Source organism: Mobula hypostoma, chromosome 1, assembly GCF_963921235.1.
Source record: "Mobula hypostoma chromosome 1, sMobHyp1.1, whole genome shotgun sequence".
In the NCBI taxonomy this organism is placed as follows: domain Eukaryota; kingdom Metazoa; phylum Chordata; class Chondrichthyes; order Myliobatiformes; family Myliobatidae; genus Mobula; species Mobula hypostoma.
In genome coordinates, this window is record NC_086097.1 from 234,085,823 (window position 1) to 234,104,675 (window position 18,853).

Below are 18,853 nucleotides of genomic sequence, written 5' to 3' on the forward strand. Positions count from 1 at the left end.
TATGTCACTATCTATTAAGGCATTCACAGTAGAACAAAGAAATACATTAGATTCAATGAAAGTCTGACAAAGGCTGAAAAGCAGCCCATGTGCAAAAGACGACAAAATGTAAATGAAGAAATTATGATAGATGCCACCTTCTTGTGGTATCACATTTTGAACTTGTCCTCGATTGTGGGGAGGCTAGATCCCATGATAGTGTGTTGAGTCTACAACCGCCACAGCTTTTCCCAGTACTGTGCACGGGAGCCTCCATACTGAACGCTGATGAAACCAGTTAGAATGCTCTCTATTACACAGCTGTAGAAATTTGCTAGAGTCTTTGGTGACATACCAAATCTCCTCAAATCTGATCTCTTGAGAGATCAGATTGAAATTGGCTACTGTTGGTTGATCTCTCAAATCTCTGAGTGAATAAGTTACCCCTCATATGCAACTTAAATATTTCACCTGTCACCCTTAACCTGTGCCCTCCAGTTATAGTCCTCAGTGGAAAAGCCTGCCACTTGGAACAATTTCTGGGCCATCGAATTTTCAGGCAAATTAGCTGCCCAATCTGTGAAGGGGCAGGAGAAGATGGCGGCGTGACACAGCTTGCGCGGCCACTCCGGTGAATGATATCTGTAATCTGTCAAGTAGGGTGCCGTGTACAATCCTGATTTGATGGAGACAGACGTGAGAGAATGGAGGAACATCTGGAGAAACTTCTGAAATAACCTTTCTCGCTGCCGCTGCTACTGTGTGATTCGGAGTCTCCGGAGGGATAGGCCCCAAATCTCGGCTTTGCTTGTTGCTCGGCGGCCGGGACAGGGTCAAAGCGCTCGGCAGAGATGGTGCTCGGTGTCGAAGGGCTGGTCGGGGGCTCGAAGTTTTCGGACGGACTCATTCGGCTGTGGTCGGGTGCTTCCAGGGTGCTGCATCGACAGTTCTCGGTGCCTGGAGGTTTATGGCAGAGAGAGTTTCTCCCTTCTGTCGCCTGCTATCAGGAACTATCGGGAGTTGATTAGAACTTTGAGACTTTTTTTACTGTTCCCATGGTCTGCTCTTCATTAAATTATGGTATTGCTTTGCACTGTTGTAACTACATGTTATAATTATGTGGTCTTGTCACTGTTAGTTCTTTGGTTTGTCTTTTTTTTGTGATATCACTCTGGAGGAACATTGTATCATTTCTTAATGCATGCATGCATTTCTAAATGACAATAAACGAGGACTGAGTGTCCTCATAATCTAATCTAAATCTAATCTAAATTACAGGTATGAATAAATGGAGGTGCAAGAGTCCACAGATGCTGGAGCTAGGGCAAACACCAAACTGCTGGAGGAACTCAATGGAGCAGGCAGCATCTGTGGATGAAAAGGGATGGTTGATGTTTTGAGAGGACACAATGCATCAGTTCTGAGAGTCAAGAGGGAGGAGAGTGAGGGGTGAGACAGAGGCTGGTAGGCGAGATGAAACTAGATGATGTCGGGATAGAGAAGATGGGTAGATGGAGACAGTGAGGAGGAGAGAATTGGGGTCAGAAGTGCTGAGACAGAGTCTGGTTAGTGAAACATAGAAGCACAAAGAAATATATTAGTCAGACATAGGTGGAAGAGAGGAGAGTTTAGGGCAGAAAGAGAGGCTGGTAGATGATAGGTGGAACCAGGTAAGGGAGGAATCATGGGCAGGTGGAACTGGTTGGGGAGGGGATAGGATTAAGAGAATTGAGAGAGAAGAAATCAAGGTAGATAGTATGTTGGTGATGGGCCAATAGAACTAAGTGGGGGAAGGTGATGAGCCATTGGTAACAAGGAGCAAGGATGGAAAAGGTGAACAATGGGGGAAAAGAACCTGGATGGACAGGTAGGTGTGAGAAAGGAACACTGGGGGAGTGCGTGACTTGACATTGTAAAATACACTGTTCATCGCATTGGGCTGTAGGTTAATGTGGAAAGGAGGTGCAGTTCTTCTAACCTGCATTTGACTTCACTGTGGCAGTTCAGGAGGCCAAATATAGATAGGTCAGAGAAAGGGAATTAAAATGACATTGAACTAGTTGTATGACACTGGCCTAAAAATTGGGCTTTATTAGTATTGTAAAGACTTTGGCGTCCAAAGAGGTTAACTGCCGGACAGCTACTTTTTCTTGCCTGGGTGCTGGGCGCATTGAAAAGGGTTCAACACTATTAGATATAAGCCCCAGTTATTTTAAGCACACACATTCCATGAATTTAGTTCCTGAAACAACTCATTTTTCTCTAGAAAGTATTACAGGATTTACTTTTACAATAAATTATCTAATGCTGATTGTCATTTTGTTTCAACATCCTGTCTAAATTTGCTTCTTGAGATAATGGACCAGAAATTCAAGCTGTTAGCTTGAATATACATTAAAAAAAACCCTCTTCTCAGGATCACTTTTAATAGCCTAAACTCTTGGTATGAGTGACAAGGCATCATTTAAGTACAGTACAGTTCAACTGCATAAATGTTTTAATACCTCTGGGACAGATTTCCATCAATTCACTACGTGGATGATATTATATTTTTATTTACCATTGCTCAGTTAGTGGAACATTGAGTTGCAGTCTGAAGAGTAAGTATTTAGTACTCCCATTTGGATAAGCAGGGCAGCCCTGTGAGGAGCATGTTTTTTTGGTTTCTCAAGTGCCTTAAATACCATACAGCCCTTATTGCCGGGGGAAAAGCTGCATTCAGTGCAAGTTGGCATTTCCATTGTAGCCTGCATAATGGACCACCTGCCTGGCAGACCAAGTTTGTGCGACTTCAGAGCAATGTGTCAGACATGGCTGTAAGCAGCACTAGGGCCCCCCAGGAATATTGACCCTCTTCCTGTTTGCCCTGTATACTTCGGACTTTAGATACAACACTGAGTCATGGCATCTGCAGAAATTCTCTGGTGACTCAGCAATAGTTGGGTGTATAAGGGGGATGGGAGGATGAGTAGATGGCCCTGGTGGAGGACTTAGTCAAATAGTGTAAGGTGTATCATCTGCAGCTCAACATCAGTTAGACAAAGGAGATGGTGATGGACTTTAGGAAGACCAAGCCTTCACTGCTCCCTGTTACTATTGATGGTGAGGATGTGGATGTATTGAGAGTATACAAGTACCTGGGGGTGCGCCTGTGTGATTGAATTGAGTGGAGCACCGACATCGAGGCTATGTACAAGAAGGGTCAGCGTTGCCTCTATTTCCTGAGGAGGCTGAAGTCAACTGGAGTATGCAGCCTTCTCCTTCTCATGTCTGACCAGTCTGTTGTTGCAAATACAACCTTCTATGCGGTGGTGTGCTGGGGTCAACACGGGTGATGCCAACAGGGTCAATAAGCTGATTAGAAAGGCTGGCTCTGTTATAGGAGTCAAATGGAGACATTGAATGCTGTGGTAGAACAGAGGACCCTATGGAAGATCCTGGCAATACCGGACAATATTTCTCACCCTCTACATGCCACCTTGGCTATATAGAAGAGCACTTTTAGTAATAGACTAAGAAAATTGTGCTGCTCCAAAGAACTGCTATATGAGGTCATTCTTACCCTTGGCCACTAGGCTCTATAAGGAGTCAACCTATAGTCAGGGAATTAATGATTCCCTCCTAATAGACTGTTTGAGGCAATAATTTTTATTATTTCTTGCTTCTCTTCTAATATTTGTCAATCCGCGCACTTGTAATGCTACTATGATATGTAATTTCCTTTGGGATCACTAAAGTATCTATCTACCAGCAGCTGATTAGGCCTTGACGGCCAAAAAAAGGAAGATTTTAACTTCCTTATATTCTGATTTTAACATCATGTGTTGTGTTTGGGTAGCCTCTCATCTGGTGGTATGAACGTTGATTTCTCGAACTTCCAGCAATTACGCTCCACTCCTCTCTTTCACCATTCCCCATTCCTGTTCTCCTTTCTCACCTTATCTCCTTACCTGGCCATCACCTCCTCTGGTACTTCTCTACTTTATTCTATGGTCTTCTGTCCTCTCCTATCAGATTCCCTCTTCTCCTGCCCTTTATCTCTTTCACCAATCTATGTCCCAGCTCTTTACTTTACCTCACCCCTCTCACAGTTTCACCTACCACCTTGTACTCCTTCCTCCCCTCCCCCTACCTACTTATTCTGCCTCCTTCCCCCTTTCTTTCCAGATCTGATGAAGGGTCTCGGCCCAAAACATTGACTGTTTACTCTTTTCCGTATTCGCTGCCTGGTCTGCTGAGTTCCTCCAGCATTTTGTGTGCATTGCTTTAGATTTCCAGCATAGAAACCGTAGAAACTACAGCACAGAAACAGGCCTTTTGGCCCTTCTTGGCTGTGCTGAACTATTTTCTGCCTAGTCCCACTGACCTGCACACAGACCATATCCCTCCATACACCTCCCATCCATGTATCTGTCCAATTTATTCTTAAATGTTAAAAAAGAACCCGCATTTATAACCTCATCTGGCAGCTCATTCCATACTCCCACCACTCTCTGTGTGAAGAAGCCCCCACTAATGTTCCCTTTAAACTTTCCCCCCTTCACCCTTAACCCATGTCCTCTGGGTTTTTTTCTCCCTTTGCCTCAGTGGAAAAAGCCTGCTTGCATTCGCTCTATCTATACCCATCATAATTTTATATACCTCTATCAAATCTCCCCTCATTCTTCTACGCTCCAGGGAATAAAGTCTTAACCTATTCAATCTTTCTCTGTAATTCAGTTTCTCAAGTCCCAGCAACATCCTTATAAACCTTCTCTGCACTCCTTCAACCTTATTAATATCCTTCTTGTAATTTGGTGACCAAAACTGAACACAATACTCCAGATTCGGCCTCACCAATGCCTTATACAACCTCATCATAACATTCCAGCTCTTATACTCAGTCCAGAACGAGGGGTCACAGTTTGAGGATAGAGGGGAAGCCTTTTAGGACCGAGATTAGGAAAAACTTCTTCACACAGAGAGTGGTGAATCTGTGGAATTCTCTGCCACAGCAAACTGTTGAGGCCAGTTCATTGGCTATGTTTAAGAGGGAGTTAGATATGGCCCTTGTGGCTACAGGGGTCAGGGGGTATGGAGGGAAGGCTGGGGCGGGGTTCTGAGTTGGATGATCAGCCATGATCATAATAAATGGCGGTGCAGGCTCGAAGGGCCGAATGGCCTACTCCTGCACTTATTTTCTATGTTTCCATGTTTCTATGTTTCTATGATCACTGGAACCAAAGTGTTCCCCTACACACACTTCCGTCGCTTGTCCTAACTCATTTCCTAACAGGAGATCTAATATTGCATCCCCTCTAGTTGGTACCTCTATATATTGATTTAGAAAACTTTCTTGAACACATTTTACAAACTCTGAACCATCTAGTCCCCTAACAGTATGGGAGTCCCAATCAATATGTGGAAAATTAAAATCCCCTACCACCACAACTTTGTTTGCTGCAGTTGCCTGCTATCTCTCTGCAGATTTGCTCCTCCAATTCTCGTTGACTATTGGGTGGTCTGTAATACAATCCCACTAATGTGGTCATACCTTTCCTGTCTCTCAGCTTCACCCATAAGGACTCAGTAGACAAGCCCTCTAATCTGTCCTGCCTGAGCACTGCTGTAACATTTTCCCTAACAAGCAATGCTACCCCCCCTACCTTTCATTCCTCTGCCTCTATCACATCTGAAACATCGGAACCCTGAAATATTAAGCTGACAGTCCTGCTCCTCCTGTAGCCAAGTTTCATTAATTGCTATAACGTCATAATTATGCAATGAACAGGATTTGATAAGTATTCTTGAAGTAAAGGAGCCATTAGACAGTAGTGACAATAATATGACAAGTTTTTATTTGCAAGTTGAGAGGGATAAGGGCAGATCAGAAGTGTCAGTATTGCAGTTGAACAAAGGATACTATGGAGCCATGAGGGAGGAGCTGGCCAAAGTTGACTGGTCGGATATCCTAGCAGAAAAGACAGTGGAACAACAATGGCAAATATTCTTGGGAATAATGCACAAGGTGCAAAATCAGTTCATCCCCCGGAGAAGGAAGGATTCAAAGGGGGGAAAGTGGCCACAGTGGTTGACAAAGGAAGACAGAGATAGCATAGTATTAAAGAAGTATAACAGAGCTAAGGTGAGTGGGAAGACGGATGATTGGGAAATTTTTAAGGAGCAACAGAACTTAACTAAAAAGGCAATACGGGGAGAAAAAATGAGGTATGAACGCAAGCTAGCTAGGAATATAAAGGAGGATACCAAAAGTTTTTTTAGGTATGTGAAGAGAAAGAAGATAGTTAAGAACAATGTTGGGCCCTTGAAGAATGAATTGGGAGAAATTGTTATGGGAAACAGAGAAATGGCAGACGAATTTAATAAGTACTTTGGATCTGTCTTCACTGGGGAACACACAAGCAATCTCCCAGATGTATGGATGGGCCAAGGACATAGGGTAACAGAGGAACTGAAAGAGATTGACATTAGGAAGGAAACAGTGATGAGTAGACTGATGGGACTGAAGGCTAACAAATCCCTAGGTCCAGATGGTCTGCATCCTAGGGTACTAAAGGAGGTGGCTCTGGAAATTGCGGATGCATTGGTGATCATTTTCCAATGTTCCTTAGATTCAGGATCAGTTCCTGAGGATTGGCGAATGGCTAATGTTATCCCACTTTTTAAGAAAGGAGGGAGGGAGAAAACAGAGAACTATCACCCTGTTAGCCTAACGTCAATAGTGGGGAAGATACTAGAGTCCATTATTAAAGATGAAATAGCGGCATATCTTGATAACAGTCATAGGATTGGGCCGAGCCAGCATGGATTTACCAAAACGATACATAACCACCCATTGGCTAATAGAAGGTTGCTATCTCAATTTAAAGTAAAACAAACTGCTAGCGCAAACTCTCTTCAGCGTTAAAGCACAACAAAGCTGCATTCCCCAGATTAACATAACAAAGTCGCCATTTTAAATGTAACAAAAGAAAGACCCCGTACAATTACAAAGGGAATTGAGTACAAGAGCAAGGGAATCCTTTTGCATTTGTACAGGGCCCTGGTGAGACCACACCTGGAGTATTGTGTGCAGTTTTGGTCTCCAGGGTTAAGGAAGGACATCCTGGCTGTGGAGGAGGTGCAGCATAGGTTCACTAGGTTAATTCCTGGGATGTCCGGACTGTCTTACGCAGAGAGGTTAGAGAGACTGGGCTTGTACACGCTGGAATTAAGGAGATTGAGGGGGGATCTGATTGAGACATATAAGATTATTAAGGGATTGGACAAGATAGAGGCAGGAAATATGTTCCATATGCTGGGAGAGTCCAGTACCAGAGGGCATGGTTTAAGAATAAGGAGTAGGTCATTTAGGACAGAGTTGAGGAGGAACTTCTCCCAGAGAGTTGTGGAGGTGTGGAACGTGCTGCCTCAGAAGGCAGTGGAGGCCAATTCTCTGGATGCTTTCAAGAAGGAGCTAGATAGGTATCTTATGGATAGGGGAATCAAGGGTTACAGGGACAAGGCAGGAACCGGGTATTGATAGTAGATGATCAGCCATGGTCTCAGAATAGCAGTGCAGGCTCGAAGGGCCGAATGGTCTACTTCTGCACCTATTGTCTATTGTCTATAATTCCACATGTCAATCTATGCCCTCAGCTCGTCTGCCTTCCCCGCAATACTCCTAGCATTGAAATATATACACCTCAGGAGATTTTTACTACCATTCACAACCTTTCTACTTGTGGGTTTGCTTGAACTTTTAACATCAATTATTTTCACCCCAGCCACCATGTCAGCTCTGGCACTCTGGTTCCCATCCCCCTGCAAATCTAGTTTAAAGCCTCCCCTATAGCACTAACAAACCTCCCTGAAAGGATATTGATCCCCTTGTAGTTCAAGTGTAACCCGTCTCTCTTGTACAGATCCCACCTGCCCCAGAAGAGGTCCCAATGATCCTGAAATCTGAAACCCTGTCCCCTACACCAGTTCCTCAGCCTCTTGTTCATCCTCCAGAGCATCCTATTCCTACCCTCACTGGCACGTAGCACAGGTAGCAATCCTGAGATTACCACCCTCAAGGTCCTGCTTTTCAACTTCCTACTAAGCTCCCTATACTCACTCTCCAGGACCTCCTCACTCTTCCTTGCTATGTCATTGGTACCGATGTGCGCCACGACATCTGGCTGATCACCCTTCCACTTCAGAATGTCATGCAAGCGATCAGAGACACCCGGGAGGCAACAAACCATCCTGGATTCTCTGTGACGACCACAGTACCTCCTATCTGTACCTCTAACTATCCAGTCCCCTATCACTACCGCTCTCCTCTTTTTCCACCCTCCCTTCTGTACTGCAGAACCAGATTCAGTGCCAGAGATCTGGCTGCTGCAGCTTGTCCCAGGTAAATCATCCCCCCCCCATCAGTATCCAATGCGATATACTTGTTGTTGAGAGGAATGGCCACAGGGGAACCCTGCTCTGCCTGCCCTTTCCTCTTCCCTTGCCTGACAGTGACCCAATTTCCTGTCCTCTGCTCCTTTGGTGTAACTACCTCCCTGTCGCTACTATCTATAATCTCCTCATTCTCCCGAATGATCCGGAGGTCATCCAGCTCCTGCTCCAGTTCCCTAACGCGGTTTGTTAGGAGCTGCAGCTGGATGCACTTCTTGCAGGTGTCGTTGTCAAGGACACCGGAGGGCTCCCTGACTTCCCACATCCTAGAAGAGGAGCATTCCAACATCCTGCCTGGCATTCTCTACTCTAATCAATCCGGACAAAAAACTTACAGGAATCTACCTACCCTGGCCTCTGCCTGTTCTTGCCGAAGCCTGTTGAGCCAAAGCCGTCCCACTCTGCTCCTGCTCACAACACTGCCCGCTCACAACGCTGCCTGCTGTATATGGTGGTCTGTTTTTAAACCTTGATGCGCTATGTCATGCACCTGTGCAGTGCAGACCCTTCTCCCTGAGCAGTGTTTTAAAAAAAAAGTCTTTTTGCACCAGATTCCTTCACTCCCTTCTTCTCAGCTGCTTTCTTCGACTGAAACTGTAGAATTTCTCGTGTTTGATATTTTAACTTGTGCTAATCCACAAAATTTCTTCATGCCCCTGTAGTATGTGTGAGACGTTACAATATAGGTGACAGCCAACATTTTATTTTGACTATGTGTAGGACTCTGAATGTCATTCCCATGAACGTAATAATAACAAAAATCTGTTGCACTTGAGCAAACACAATGCAGGCAACATCTGTATGACAGTGCATGATTGATGCATACATAAATATTAAATATTGTATTAATATGGTGTCAGATAAATACCTGTCAATCAGGTATTAAAATAGTAAGACATTTCTTGACACCCAGGAGAAAAAACCATATAATCTTCGAACATCAATGTCTCCAATCTATCAATATAAAAGTGATTACATCTTGACTATACCTATCAATCACCTTTTGTACTGCAAAAAAAAATTACAGCAGTTACGGCCTACATCACCATTACTCACTTCATATTTAGTCAGCAGTCACAATACTAAACCATATCAGACTAAAGAGAGAGCCTCTGGCATTGTCATCGCCGATTCACTGCACTCTGACTACTTGCTCTTGTACCTCAATCATATTTTATTTACTTGTGTACAAGGAGAACAGGCTGGCCACTGTCACCACACTGTTCTAAAGTCTGAATATAGAGACACAATTTTTATACAGAAATTGACTAGTTGCACACAAATATTGATCCAATAGAAGAATCCCATTATTTGCATATTTAAGTGCAAATCATTATACATATTTCAGGTGTTATTGAGCAATTAAATCTGCATGTTAAAGACCAATAATACTTGAAATTAGTGAAATAACCATCGAATAGTTAATGTTGCCGTAGAGCTCTTTGTTTGCATCTTTATCATGTCATGGAATCTTGGTTCCCAGGCTTGAACAGAAAGGCTGTACAAGAGTTAGCGTTTCAAGCCTGAGTGACAACACTATGTCTGCACACTGTCTCTATCAGTTTAACACCTCGACTGTTGTCTCAGTGAGATTTCACACGGAGAAAGGCTGTACAAAGTGACTGCACTTTGTTCTGTTAGCACACCATTTTAAGCCTTGCTTTTCTGGCAATTTCCAAAGCATGCTGGAATAATGCTACACTCTCCAGTACTGAGCCTGCAACTCTGAGTTTCTGAATATATCTCTGTGGGCCTCGATTGAGCCAAGGTAAGCCATCTTCATACAGGGAGTGAATTGGAAAGTATGGGGCCACTTCTTCAATGATGCAGCTCTCTCCACACTATGCCTGTAGTGAAGGAGGGAGGAGAAGATGACGGTGTGACGCAGTGCGCGCGGCCTCTCCGGTGAAATGATATCGTATTTGTTAAATAGGGGCCATGCACAATCCTGATTTGATGGAGACAGACGTGAGAAGCACGGAGGAACATCTGGAGAAACTTCTGAAATGCCCGGTTCGCCGCTGCTGCTACTGTGTGATCGAGAATCTCCAGAGGGAAGGCCCCAAATCCTCGGCTTTGCCTGCTGCTGGCGGCCGGGGTTGGGGTTGAAGCGCTCAGCAGAGATGGTGCTCGGCGCTCAGTGTCAGAGGGCTGGTCGGAGGCTCAAAGTTTTCGGACAGACTGAGAGTTGGACTGAGGTCGGGTGCTTCCAGGATGCTGCATCGGCAAGTTTGAGGCACTGGAAGCTCATGGCAGGGAGAGTTTTCTTTCTTCTACCGTCTGCGTGAGATGTTGGGACTTTCAAGGGACTTTGAGACTTTTTTTTAAACCATGCCCATGGTATGTTCTTCTATCGAATTATGGTATTGCTTGCACTGTTGTAACTATATGTTATAATTATGTGGTTTTTGTCAGTTTTTCAGTCTTGGTCTGTCTTGTGTTTCTGTGATATCACACTGGAGGAACATTGTATCATTTCTTTATGCATGCATTACTAAATGACAATAAAAAGAGGCCTGCGTGTCCTCATAATCTAATCTAATATTGAATGGAATTTGCTGTGATCTCAAACATGAGAAAATCTGCAGATGCTGGAAATCCAAAGCAACACACACAAAATGCTGGAGGAGCTCAGAAGGTCAGGCAGCATCTATGGAAATGAATACACAGTTGACATTTCTGGCCAAGACCCTTCATCAGGACTAGAAAGGAAGAGAAAAATCTAGAGTAAGAAAGTGAGGGGAGGGGGATGAAGAAGTACAAGGTGGTAGGTGATGGGTGAAAGGGGGAGAGAGTGAAATAAAGAGCTGGGAATTTGATTGGCAAAAGATGTAAAAGGTCGGAGAAAGGGGGATCTGATAGGAGAGGGTAGAAGACCATGGAGGAAGGGGAAGTGGGAGGTTAAGGAGATAAAGTGAGAGAGGGAAACAGGAATGGGGAATGGTGAAGGAGAGGAGGAGATGGCAATCACCAGAAGTTTGAGAAATTTATAGTCATGTCATCAGTTTGGAGGCTACCAGATGGAATATACTTGTATACTTTATACTTTATTGTCGCCAAACAATTGATACTAGAACGTACAATCATCACAGCAATATTTGATTCTGGATATAAGGTGTTGCTCCTCCAACTTAGTCTCAGAACTTTCTGCTCTATCAACAAACAAGAGAAATACTAAAAACAGATCTGATCAATATGAATAAGGATCCAGAAGCATGTAGAAAGTAATAATTTCAATTAAGGAACATTTCTGGGAACCAGCTGTTAATTTTGCAAGATAATTCTTTATAATTTCTCTTTCATTTCTTCAGAATTTCTTTATATGCATTATTTTTATCTTTTCCATCCCTCTTTCTAACTTTAACTTTCATTCTCTTACACAGAAGGCATTCTGGAGATGCTGGAAATCCTGGCCAAATCACACAATACACTGGAGGAACTCAGCAGGTCAGGCAGTGTCACTGGAGCAGATTAAGCTGTCAACATTTGGACTGAGATCCTTCATCAGGACTGGGGAAGGAAAGAGGGAAAAGCCAGAGTAAGAAGATGGGGGAGAAAGAGAAGAAGTTACAAGCTGTCAGGTGATAGGTGAAACCAGATGATGGAAGGTAGGTGGGAGATTCTGGGAAGTGACAGGTGAAAGAGGTAAAGGGATGAAGAACAAGAAATCTGATAGGACAGGATAGAGGACAATGGAAGAAAGGGAAGGTGGAGGGGAACCAGAGGAAGATGATGGGCAGGCGAAGAAAAGAGAATGTGTAAAAGGGCAGCCAGAATTGGGGAATGGAAAAAGAGAGAAGAGGGAGTGGGAGACAGTACCAGAAGTTAGAGATATTGATAGGCATGTCATCAGGTTCGAGGCTATCTAAATGGAATATGAGGTTTTGCTCCTTCAAACTGAGTGTGACTTCATTGTGACAGAAGAGGACACCATGGGCCTCTGAATTCATTTTGCATTCTGCATACGATTGAAAACTAATTCATGATTCCTTGTCTATGCCTTCTGTTTTGGAATCCATTATGTCACATTAAGTAGTTTTTAATCTGGTTGAACAGAATTTCTGCTGCTTGATCTTCTCACACATGCCATAAATCCCTTGGGTAAAGCACCACATTGGATCAGATGCTTCAAGACATGAAAATTTCATTCAAATATATACTCAACCTTTGTAGCCAGCTGTCAGCATCGTGAGTGCTGTTCCTTTGCTGCTGACTACAAATACCATACAATAAAATTTATGGCCCAAAACAGTGAATGTGGATTTGCTGATGTTACAACAATTCACGAAACATTATGAATAATAATCTCAGTGAGTAATTTTTTCCAGATCAATAAAACTAATTGAAAGAGAAAGAAATGTAATGAAATGTGGAGAAAGAAATGGTGTGAATTGGTTAAACTGTAGTTGGAAAAGATAAAAGAGTAAAGAAAAAAAAAAAATTAAAACAGTTAACCAGCAGAATAAGAGAACACCGTAGTCCACTTTAATAATTCGGGGGTCAATAGGTAACATTGCAGTTAGCACAGCTCCAGTGATCACTAATTGAGGTTTGACTCCCACATCTGCCTGAAAGGAGTTTGTATGTTCTCCCCGTGAACACATGGGTTTCCTCTGGGTGCTCTGATTTTCTCCCACAAATGTACAGTTAGTAAGTTGTGGGCATGCTGTGTTGGCGGCGGAAGTTGGCGCCTGCACGATTCTCAGACTGTGTAGCCATACAACGTGTTCCACTATATATTTTAATGTTTTGATGCACATATGACAAATAAAGCCAATCATTTTGTTTTGTTGGCCTTAGAGAAGAAAATGACCTACGAACTTTTGCATGTGTTTCCTCCACTTAATGCACTCCACCGATATAATCAAGCCAGGGATTAACTTTGCAAAGAAACCAGAGGACTATGGCGGCAGTAGCAACAGGATCTCCAAAAATTGAGCCGTCGTACTGGTTGCTGCAACATTAAAACTAAAAGCAGCATGGAATAGACAGAGCCAAGCAAGCACACAGACAACGTAGCAGATCAAATCTTTGCAGTCCTGCCACACTGTGTCATGCAAAGAAAATAATTAAACAGCAAACAGGTGGAGGGGGCTCCAACACTTACACTTCCTTGTGCCAAAGTAAAGATGTAAGTATCTGTATCTATAATTCATCTGGAATATTTTAGTTGTAATAGTATAGTGTGGAACAGACCCTTTGGTTCTCAATATCTTTACTGACCATGATGCCAATCTTCATTAATCCTGTCTGCTTGCACATAGTCAATGTTGGTCCATTCCCTGCCTGTACAGGTGACTGTCCAAATACCTTTTCAACATTGAAATTGTGTCTGCTTCCACCACTTTCCCTGGCAGTGTGTTCCAGGTACATGAAAGTGTTACAGTGTGTTAAAAAGCTTTCCTCCTAAATCTCCTCTCCCCTTAAACCCACGTATTTGAGGTTTACACCCTGGGGAAATAAAAGACTCTGACCACCTGCACAACACTCACAAAATGCTGGAGGAACTCAGCAGGTAAGGCAGCATCTATGGAAATGAATAAATAGTTGACAGTTCAGGCTGAGACCCTCCTCCAGGACTGTAAAAGAAGGGGGAAGATGCCAGAATAAAGAGGAGGGAGAAGAGAGGAGGACAGCTAGAAGGTGATAGGTGAGGTAGGTGGGTTGGAAAGACAAAGGGCTGGAGAAGATGAAATCTGATAGGAGAGGCGAGTGGACCATAGGATCAAGGGAAAGAGAAGGGAACCTAGGGGGAGCTGATAGGCCGGTGAGAAGAGGTAAGATGCCAGAGTGTAGAATAGAAGAAGAGGGGAGGGCGAGGATTTTTGTTACCGGAAGGAGAAATCAATATTCATGTCATCAGGTTGGAGGCTACCCAGATAGAATATAAAGTGTTGCTCATTCATCCTGAGGGTGGCCTAATCTTGGCACAAGAGGGAGCCATGGACCAATATGTCAGAAGGGGAATGGGAATCAGAATTAAAATGTTTGGCCAACAGGAAATTCTGCTTTTGGTGGACATAACGGAGGTGCTCATCGAAGCACATGCTCTCTATATCTGTCCGAATTTCAGATACTTTCATCAGGTTGTCTGTCAACTTCCAATGCTCCAGACAAACAATTCAAGTTTGTTCAATGACTTATCTGTGACAGTTAAGGTCACATAATTTACGCTTTGCCACATCAATCTCTATCCTTACAACAGAATGGAAAAGGAGAGTATTCACTCTTTGTACTGTTTCTGGAAACTTATTAGCCCATAAGGTCATAAGATGTAGGAGCAGAATTAGGCCATTTGGCCCATCAATTCTGCTCCGCTAATCAATCATGGCTGATCCTTTTCTTCCCTTCCTCAGCCCCACTCCCTGGCCTTCTCCACGTAACCTTTGACGCCGTGTCCAATCAAGAACATATCAAGCTCTGCATTAAGTACACCCAGCAACCTGGCCTCCACAGCAGCCTGTGGTATAAAGTCCACAAATCCACCACCCTCTGGTTAAAGAAATTTCTCCGCATCTCTGTTTTAAATGGACACTCCTCCATCCTGAGGCTGTGCCCTCTTGTCTTCGACTCCCCCACTGTGGGCAACATCCTTTCCACATCTACTCTGTCCAGTTCTTTCAACATTCGAAAGGTTTCAATGAGATCGCCTCTCATCCTTCTAAATTCCAGTGAAGACAGACCCAGAGCTATCAGAAGTTCCTTGTACGATGACCCTTTCATTCCTGGAATCATCCTTGCGAATTTCCTGTGAACCCTCTCCAATGTCAGCACATCTTTTCTAAGATGAGAAGTCCCAAACTGTTAACAATACTCAAGGTGAGGCCTCACCAGGGCCTTATAAAGCCTCAGCATCACATCCTTGCTCTAGTATCCTAGACCTCTTGAAATGAATGCAAACATTGTACTTGCCTTCCTCACCATTGACTCTACCTGCAAGTTAACCTTTAGGGTATTCTGCCGAAGAACTCCCAAGTCCCTTTGCATCTCTAATTTTTGGATTTTCTCCCCGGTTAGAAAATAATTGGCACATTTATTTCTTCAACCAAAGTGCATGACCATGCATTTTCCAACATTATATGTCATTTGCCACTTTCTTGCCCATTCTCCGAAACTGTCTAAGTCCTTCTGCAGCCAGTTTCCTCAACACTACCTGCCCCTCCACCAATCTTCGTATCATCTTCAAACTTGACAACAAAGCCATCTATTTAATCAGAAGTAGTCCTAACACCAACCCCTGCAGAACACCATTAGTCACTGGCAAACCAACCATAAAAGGATCCTTTTATTCCCACCAATCGGCCAATTTTGGTAGGTATTGAATTACACCTAGCTATGTATTACTATGCATCAGGGTTAACACATAAGCTACAAGTAAGCCCAGATGAAGTAAACCCCAGGTATTCTGCTTACTGCAACAGTCTTGAGGGATAATTTGACAGCATGCCACCTACCCAATGAATCTGCCATCCTTATTGAGATTCCAAGACCAGATGAAGTTTCTCCTCCCAAACAGCATTTCAAATGGATTATTCCTTTAATGACCCTGGTATCATCTCTTTTGTCCTTTCCAGTGACATTCTCCCTCAGAACCACAGGATTTGTCGGACCTGTTATTTTACCTCTTTGTTTCCCAGCATCCAGGGACCCAAATATCTTTTTTCAGATGAAACACCTATTCTGTTGTCCTCCTTCAAATCTAGTGTATGTGATAATGACACGATTGTCTCCTGCACACTGGAGAAACCAAAGAGAAATTGGGTGACTTCTTTACAGAACACCAGTGCTCAGAGCATAGGGAAGTCCTGTTATATTAACCCTCCATCTCACCACCACTGTTGTTCTGTAGCTGAAGTTGTAATGTAACTGGAGGAACACTACTTCATCATCTGCATCAATCTGGACTCAGTGCTGGATTCTCTTTCTTCAAGAACTTCACCTCCTCTACCTCACCTACGTGGAGGTTGGTGACCAGTGCTGTACCACAGGGATCTGTTCTGAGACCCTGCCTCTTTGTGATTTTTATAAGTGACCTGGATGAAGGAGTAGAAAGATGGGTTAGTAAGTTTCTGATGACACAAAGGTTGGGGGTGTTGTGGATAGTCTGGAGGGTTGTCAGGGGTCACAGTGCAACATTGATAGGATGCAGAACTCGGCTGAGAAGTGGCAGATGGACTTCAATCCAGATAAGTGTGAAGTGTTTCATTTAGGTAGGTCAAATTCGAAGACAGAATATAGCATTAATGGTAAGACTCTTGGCAGGGTGGAGGATCAGAGAGATCTGGGGGTCCGTGTCCATAGGACCCTGAAAGCCGCTGCTCAGGTTGACTGTGTCATTAAGAAGACGTATGGTGTGTGAGATTGAGTCCAAGGGCCATGAGGAAATGTTACAGCTATATAAGACCTTGGTCAGACCCCACTTGGAGTACTGTGTTCAGCTCGGTCACCTCACTACGTGAAGGATGTGGATAGAAAGTGTGCAGAGGAGATTTACAAGGATGTTGCCTGGATTGGAGCACATGCCTTATGAGAATAGGGTGAGAGAACTTGGCCTTTTCTCCTTGGAGTGACAGAGGATGAGAGGTGACCAGATAGAGGTGTATAAGATGATGAGAGGCATTGATTGGGTGGATATCCAGACGCATTTTCCCAGAGCTGAAATGGCTAACATGAGGAGGAAAAGTTTTAAGGTGCTTAGAGGTAATTACAGAGGGGATATCAGGGGTAAGTTTTTACACAGAGAGTGGTGGGTGCATGGAATGCACTGCCAGCCACAGTGTTGGAGGCAGATACAATATTGTCTTTTAAGAGACTCTTAGATAAGTACATGGAGCTGAGGGAAATAGAGGGCTATGTGGCAGGGAAATTCTTTGATAGTTTCTGGAGTAGGTTACATGATCAGCACAATATTGTGGGCCGAAGGGCCTGTAATGTGCTGTAGATTTCTATGTTCTATTTTTTATGTTCCTCTGATGAATAACCAACACACCTGTCATTCTCTCCATTATTACAACCTAACCCATCAGGCATGTTTTGCAACCCTGCTGCTCGCAACCTTTTAAATTATTATTTAGAGATACAGCACTTTAACAAGCCCAACAAGCCTCTGCCACCCAATTACACCATTATGAACCCTTACATTTTTGAAATGCGGGAAGGACCTGGAACACCAAGTGGTCACTGGAAGAACATACAAACTCTTTACCAACATTGGCGGAATTGAACCCGTACCGCTGACACGTTACGTTAACTGTGATGCTACCCTGCCACAAAGGTTTATTTTCCCTTCCTTGGTTTTACGTTGGTTTTACATTGCTAGGTTTATATCCACTGTCTGCAATTGTCCCAATTAACCCATGATTTCATTTGCCGTTCATTCTCTCCACAACCCAGGCTCACCCTATTTCCTCCGCCCTATCTATCTCACCCCTTCCTCCCTACAACTTAAAGAAATATAATACAAACAAGAGAAAATCTGCAGAAGCTGGAATCCAAGCAACATACACAAAATGCTGAAGGAACTCAGCAGGCCAGGCAGCACCTATGGAAAAGAGTACAGTCAACATATTGGGCCGAGACACTTCATCAGTCCTGTTCTGGGCGATGGTGTTCCTTAATGATGGACGCCACCTTTCTGAGACACCGCTCATTGAAAATGTCTTGGGTACTATGAGGGCTGGTACCCAAGATGGAGCTGATTAATTTTACAACTTTCTGTAGCTTCTTTCAGTCGTGTGCAGTAGCCACCCCCCACTCCCCTGTGATGCAGCCTGTCAGAATACTCTCTATGGTACATCTATAGAAGTTTTCAAGTGCTTTAAGTGACAAACCAAATCTCTTCAAACTCTTAATGAAACGTAGCCACTGTCTTGCCTTCTATATAGCTGCATCGATATGCTGGGACCAGGCTAGATCCTCAGAGATACTGACACCCAAGTGATTTAAAATTAATTACAAAGTATTTACAATTTTTCAAGAGGGAGGGTTAAGTGCTTTTTGTCATCTGCAACCTCGTCTGAAAGAGGAAATTTGACCTTTAATACTGCCAACAGCAGCTCTGTCACATCATTAATCAATTGTGTCAATTAATTAAGATAATTAAGAAAGAGAGTTCATGGTTGGTTAGTGTCCAACAATGTCAGCTCATTTATGCATAACGTCCGGTATATTCTGGTTAACTGCCATCAATGAAATATCGAAGCCAATGAGTACAACCACGCTCTCTTTCTCTGAGCAAGCTGTGTTTACTGTGGCATATGCCATTGGGGAGTTGTTTTGTATATTCCATGAGTTCCAGTGTCTCAGTACTCCCTGCTTTTGCTGTTGTTGACAATGTTCCCTCTGAGCTATCCAGGTTCCCGGCCACACAGTAACTGAAATGGTCCCACACACATAGCCGTTGTGCCAAGCAGCTGGAGTTTTCTTTCATACAGTGGTGCAG